Below are 7,337 nucleotides of genomic sequence, written 5' to 3'. Positions count from 1 at the left end.
ACATACACTCTTTGTTTCCACAGAAGCTACCTTTTGTGAAGAGAGTTGCTTAATAAGGGTATCTAATTGTTGCTGTTGTTGTCTCTGTGTCTGCATCAGTTGATCATTCCTTGCCAACAAAGCATCATACCCATCCAACCTGATAATTCCTGTCCTTCTGTCAGCCACTGGAGCATTATCAAATTCTTGATATGCTAATGACTCAAAGATATCCAAGGCTTCTTGAGGGGTCTTGGTAGTCAATGATCCACCAGCAGTGGCATGCACCAAGGTTCTAGTGTTAGTGGTCATTCCTTGCAGGAAGATTGCTGCTTGTTGCCATGCCTCAATTCCATGCTGTGGACATTTCCTCAACAAAGTCTTGAATCTCTCCCAAGCCTCATAAATAGATTCTGACTCTTTCTGCTTAAAGCTTGTAATTTCATCCTTCAACTTGGCCCTCTTGGATGCTGAGAAAAACCTTTGCAAGAACTTGGTTTGCAAATCATCCCAAGTTGTTATACTTCCTTGTGGCAATGATTGCAGCCATCTCCTTGCATCATCCGTCAGTGAATGAGTGAATAGTCTCAACAAAATTGCATCTCTTGTGACACCATTTATCTTCACAGTATCACTCAACAATAGGAAGTTCTCTATGTGCAAGTAAGGGTCCTCCGCACTGGTTCCAGCAAACTGATCCTTCTGCACCAAATGTATCAAAGCAGGCTTCAATTCAAAGTTGTTGGGCTCCACTGTTGGGCGCACAACACTCCCAATTGGAGGAACCACTGTAGGAGTCATGTACTCTCCCAGTGTCCTCTGTGGTGGTGGTGGTCTGTGATTCTCTGCCATTATATCTTCCTGATTAACCGTACTTGATTCACCAATTTCTTGCAACTGTCTCCTTTGCCTGGCTGCCCTTTTGTGCTTCCTCAATGTCCTTTCTAATTCTGGATCATACAACAACAAATTTGGATCAAGTGTACCTCGCATGTACCAGAATCAAAATTGACCAGAAATTTAACATAAACTAAAATACTGAAAATAAAAGGATGCAATCTCAGAATTCTATAGTATCAGTTAGTGTTGAAAAACCAATTCCCCGGCAACGGCGCCAAAAACTTGTTGGACGTTTAGCAAGTGCACTAGTCGTACAAGTAATAAAATGATGAGTAAAGATCGTTCCCACGAGGGATTGTGTTCAAACACCAATATACTATAGAAAACTAATTTGAATCAAATAAGAGTTTGTAAAAATCATGAATAATTTGTCACCAGAAAATTGATTTTGAGTAAATTGACACAAAGTAAATATAGATTAGGAATTAATAAAAACAACAAGTAGTCAGAAAACAACTTTCCTCCATGATAACCCATATAAAGATTGATCATATGATGAATTCCTTTCCATGTGATGTTAATCAACCTTTTACTTATCATCAAGATGTAATCCCTTACTACCTTGATAGAAACATTAATCAGAAACCCCAATCCCTTGGTGATTTCTTTCTTAATACATGCATGAAATACTAAGGTTTTAAGATTACATCAGAACTCTAGCATCAATCCCTTGAGTACTAGAATTCTGATGTTGAGATTATCAAATACAGAAGTCATATAAACATCCATGTTCTATACTACTTCTTTGATAGAAATAATTAACTCAGAAAATCTCAAATCAGCACATTGAAAATACTTCATCGTATTAATCAAATCAACATAATATTATCATGGAGTTCCATTGCATTCAGACTACAAAGACTCTACTCAGACATAACTAAGGAATAAATAAGAGAAGAAGAATCAAACTTCATTTCCATGTTGAAAGTCTTCAATCTCCAAACTATTACAAGGAAATCCTATTACAAAAACTAAGAGAATTTAGAGAGAAGTCAGACTAAGTTTAAGAGAGAGAGAGAGAGAGAGAGAGAGAGAGAGTTCAGATCCCCCAAGATCTCCCTCTAAGTGTCAAGGCTTTGCCTTATATAGTGTTACAATTAAAAACAGAAAACTGATGTGGGCGCTAAAACGTCCATAAGTGGCCGTTTTAGCGTCCATGCTTTACGTATGCTCAACTGCTTTTAACTGATTTCAACGCTAAAACGTTAAGGAATGACCGTTTTAGCGTCCAAACTTGGTGAATGCTCAACTAACTTTAACTGACTCCAACGCTAAAACGTTTGATTTGGACGTTTTAGCGGTGAAGACCAGAATCTTTTTCCACTTTAGGGCGCTAAAACGCATATTGCAGGCCGTTTTAGCGCCCAAGACCAGCAATTTTCCATCTTCTTAGTGTAGCAGCGCGCTAAAACGCTCTGTGTGGACGTTTTAGCGCTCATCACCAGCAAGTTTTGGCCTCTTTCTGTAACAGGGCGCTAAAACGCTCAGTGTGGACGTTTTAGCGCTCAACACTTAGGCAATTTTTCTCCTCTTGAGCTCTAGAATCTTCTTCCTTCTCCAGTTGTCTTTCAAGCTTGCTTTTCCTACAAGAATCATACAAATTTCCAATAAAGCTCTTGAACTTGTAATTGAGGACATCTTAGGACATTAACCTTGTTTTTCATCATTTAATCACACAATTTGATCCTAATTCCTGCTAAAAACCATGATGAACTAAGGGTTCATCAAGCATCCTATAAGGAACCATTTTCGGTAATTGGCATGTATAGTTGAAATTAGCAGGTCTTGTGATTTGAGATTAGGGAATTTTTGTCCTGATTGGTTAATTTGTTGAAGACTTATGATCTATGTATATTTTTTGTATACTTGGTAATTGTTAGAAGGGATTGGTTGATCTTAGTCTTTGCTTTCTATTTTAATTTTTGCCTACGAGTGCAAAAAGATAAGTGTGGGAGAATTTGATAACACATATTTTGTTACACTTATTTATTACTCTTGGTTGGTATTTTTAGGTTTTATTTGAATTAAATAAAGGTCTTTTGGGTCAAATCAGAATTCTAGATTTTAATTGGGTTTAATTAATTTTCGTCAATTGCCCCCTACTGTACTTCCTCCTGTATGCACTGGGTTCAACACGCCATCTGACAGATTGAGCATCTTGATTAAGATGTGTCACATCCCTGTTTCTCTGCATGTTTCCTCCCGTTGTGGCGTTTTGCGTCGAAGGCTATACGTTTGCATTCTGGTTGTTCATTCCATGGCTTCCCAAATTTGGGTCCACAGTGGTTCCTTCATTTTGTCGTTCCTGGATCCCAGCCTCAATAACCTGGATGTTATCATCTGGATTATGATTCCTATTTTGGCCACTACCATCTCGGCCTTGGACCCCTTCAGCTCCCAGTCCCCTCAGATCTAGTAAACGTTGCTCCAAATCTTGCATCCTCCTCATTTTTCTTCCTGAATTCTCCTGAAATCCTCCTGTCGCTGGAGGTTGTTGCAATTTTCCATATCTTCCATTTGTTGCATGATTGCGGTAAACACATTTTGAGCAAGGCGAGAGTCGGGATCTACCGCCTATGCAACGCGGGCAGCAATGTCCACTTGGTTTTGAGGAAGAGGAGGAGGTGATGCTTGGTCTGCAACTCGATTGCGGGGGGCTGATGTGGAGGCAGTATCTGAAACATCCTCACTGACATGGATCGCATCGTAGTCCACCTCGTTTTCTGGTTGGTTTCGAGGTTGGTTCACCTCTTCCAGAACTGGATCTAGTGGGTTATTTGGAGGTTGTGGCTGTTGACTATTACTCCTTATACGGACTGTCATCTCTAGTATATTAAGAAAAACTAGTACATTTTAATTAGATATAATAACCATTTAATATTTCCTCAAAAGAAAAATTACTCTAAATATAATATTAATTATCATTATTATCACTTAAAGATAAATGATAACCATTTGCATATAGTCAGTAACAGTTTATTTATCAATCAGAGATAAGTAATAGCTGCTGGCAATAAAATTCCAAAGTATTAATCACTCAATGACTATTTTTAATCATTAAAAAATGAGCATCATCATCACAAAATAATTGTTATTGACTAATTACAAATAAGTAATAGTAATTAATAATAAAAACAATTTCACCAATAGATAAAACTATATGGTCATTTATTTTGATTAAAATCAAAATAACCTTTCTTAGTAATTTTCTTCTTTAAATTAAATATTACACCTCCAACATATATTTGCCATTTATTTTTCCTAAATTCAAATCCATCAATAATTAAATTAATATATATTTACAAAATTAATATATATTGATGTAAGAAGTCTTTACCTGATTTTTAATAATTAATAAATTAGAATCATTATATATGATGTGCGATTATTGTCGTTGAGATAAATATCCTTTAATCAATCCATATATAAATCACGGAACTCGGAAACAATGTCCTTTAATTATTGTCGTTGAAATAAATATCCTCAATTTTGTACTTATCATATTATTTGAGTCCAAATAGTGGCACGATTTATTGCTGATAAATTATTTTATCTTTTACGTTGTATAAAAAAATTATTTGTTGTAACATTCAAACATAGTCACATTTGATGGAAATATTTTATATGATGTGCGATTATTCGGCATGCGCCACTCAATGCACAATTGTTTAGACGAATACAGCCTTGCTTTTTATTATTATTATCATTTATTAATGAAGAATACAGTCTTGTTAGTAGGGTCGGTTGGCAAAAATGACCCGAGGCAATCCGACCATAGCCAGCTCGGGAAAAAAAAGTCAAACCGCGAGTTAAATCGGACAGTTCGAGGGTTGAGTTTTTTTTAATAAAAAAATATAAAATATAAAATACAAAAATGGACAAACCTCACGCATGTTGTCATTATCTTTCTTCCTTCTCTAAATCTAAGTCTTTAATCTTCTCACATCCCTGCCATTTTTATATTGTAAGGCTGTGCTGGCTCTGTTTGGTTCAAATATTTTACCCACTTGGTAGCAAGTGATTCTGATTGTTTCTTGATATTGGTGCAAATTTGTTGTGAAGAAAATTCGAAACTAGAATATTTTGCTTTTATTTCTCATTTTGTAACCCTTTGTTTAAGCTGATGGAATCCACGTAGCTGGCTCATTTTTTTTGGGTTGTATGCGGGTTGGGCCGGGTCGAGCCGGGTTGGCCCGTTTTGCCAACCCTAGTGGTAAACGAACCAGGGGCCTTCCAGAGGCCTTTGGCTCGGCTCATGAAGACCTGAGCTTATATGTATAGAATTGGTTATTGAAACAAGGCTTGGACGCGTATAAAAGCTCGTTTAATAAAAAGGCCTCAGGCTCCAATTCAAAAGTTTGGCCTTAGCGCATCTCAGGCTAGCCTAGTATATTAATTTGTATTTGTATTTTATATTTTTTATACTATTTGTAATAGCTCTCTCTCTCCTCAATCTATTTCACCCCATTTTATTAGTTGAACAGAATTTTGGATGATTTTTTTTCTATATTATGCTATTTGAATATACATTGAATTTATGAATATTTATGGAATTACTAGTGATGTTTAGGGGTGCTAAACGAACCAGGGTCCTTTTGCTCGGCTCGTGAAGACTTGAGCTTACATGTTTAAAATTGGTTGTTGGTACTAGGCTTGAATTTGTATAAAAACTCATTTAATAAAAAGGCCTGAGGCTCCAATTTAGAAGCTCGGCCTTAGAGCCTCACAGGCTAGCCTAGTATATTATTATTATTATTATTATTATTATACTACTTGTAATAGCTCTCTCTTCCTCCTCAATCCATTTCATCTCATTTTATTAGTTAAACAGACTTTTTAAATGATTTTGTTCTATATTATGTTGTTTGGACGTACATTGAATTTATGAATATTTATGGAATTACTAGTGTTGTTAATTGTATATTATGTTTGGATAAATTTTTGTTGTCTTATTTTTTTAAACAGGTTAAACCAGGCTTTTATTTTTTGTAAATAAGTCAGGCCACAGACCGATAATTATGTTTATAACAGGTAACAGGCTGACACATTTAAACACAGGCTTAGCCTTTTAAGACCAAAGCTCGGCTCGGCCTGTTAACACCCCTAGTGATGTTGATTGTATATTCTGTTTGGATAAATTTTTGTTGTTTTATTTTTTTTTAAACAAGCTAATAGGCTAAACCAGACTTTTATTTTTTTGTAAATAAGTCAGGCCACATGCCGATAATTATATTCATAACAGGTAACATGCTTAGTCAGACTGACATATTTAAACACAGACTTAGCCTTTTAAGATCAAAGCTCAACTCGGCTCGTCCCATTAACACTCCTACTTGTTAATTTGTTTTGCGTGAGAATGCCTTTTGAGTCAATTTAATATTCATAAAAAAATTAAAAATATCATAGGAAACTGTTATTAAAAATTAATTTATACTTTAAAATATTTACATTTTCCAAAAAGTAATAATGAACCGATCAAAATAAATGAATCGTTGAATTTTACCTATAATAAAAAATAACCTAGGAAACAATTAGGGAAATAGGAATTAATGTACAATAAAAATGAAAGGTATGATTTACCAAAAAAAATAAAATAAAAATAAAAGTATGTTACTCTATTAAAAACTTGGTAGGAAAATGAGAGTTCAAATTTGGCTGGCCGATGTGAAGACTTTGTTGGTGGACGATCTATAATCCCTCTCATAAATTTTCAAAAAGATTCGAGGGTCTGCCTTGACCCTGGTGGAATATTGATGTCTAATCCCACCTAAACTTTTATATATTAAAAAAAAATTGGTAGAAAAAGTTGTACTGTCTTTATGGTCACGCTTGACTCTACTAAATTCACCGATTAATCAATGAATAGTGAAAAAATCTAAAAAAATTATAATGCCTGTTAATAAGAAAATATCAAAATATTACTTATTCAATTACTATTACTGATCATTAAAAAATGAGTGATAGTCTTCACAGAATAATTGTTTTTGACCAATTAAAAATAACTGACAGCAATTAACAATAAATAATTGTGATTATATATAAAATTATACGGTCATTTTCTCTAATTAAAATCAAAATAACCTTTCTTGATTTTTTTTTTAATTTCTGATATTTATCATTAATTTTTTAAGGGGAAAAAAGGGGGGCCAACCCACACTTTACTATGTCTACAAGAAATAACTTTATGGAGAAATATTAAAAACATACGTCGCGCATGCTTTTGACATGATATGTGCACAAAAGTAGCACTTGCAAGAATAATTTCGTAAAACATAAATCACATATTTTTGACATTGTCCTTCGACTATCTTAACTTTTAGCTTTGGATTAAAATATATATTTTCAACTTAAATAAAAAAAATTAATTTAATGTGCGATCAATTTTTAATATTATTTTCAGGATTTGTGGCCGTCACACTTTTGACATAAAATTACTGCAAAGTATAAGGATCAAACTG

The 7,337-nt window shown here is 34.4% G+C and overlaps 1 non-coding gene across 1 annotated transcript; it reads left to right on the top strand.

The window, feature by feature from the left end:
• Window positions 1–328: 328 nt before the first annotated feature.
• On the top strand, window positions 329–435 carry LOC133292213 (small nucleolar RNA R71). Its single transcript, XR_009748885.1, has one exon. It is a non-coding gene; the product is annotated as a small nucleolar RNA R71 (small nucleolar RNA).
• The last annotated feature ends 6,902 nt before the right edge of the window (window positions 436–7,337 follow it).

The sequence above is a fragment of the Gastrolobium bilobum genome, unplaced genomic scaffold (assembly GCF_033153095.1).
Source record: "Gastrolobium bilobum isolate Gb01-03AN ecotype WA unplaced genomic scaffold, APGP_CSIRO_Gbil_v1 utg45669, whole genome shotgun sequence".
In the NCBI taxonomy this organism is placed as follows: Eukaryota; Viridiplantae; Streptophyta; class Magnoliopsida; order Fabales; family Fabaceae; genus Gastrolobium; species Gastrolobium bilobum.
This window is presented reverse-complemented; position numbering and strand designations above follow the sequence as displayed.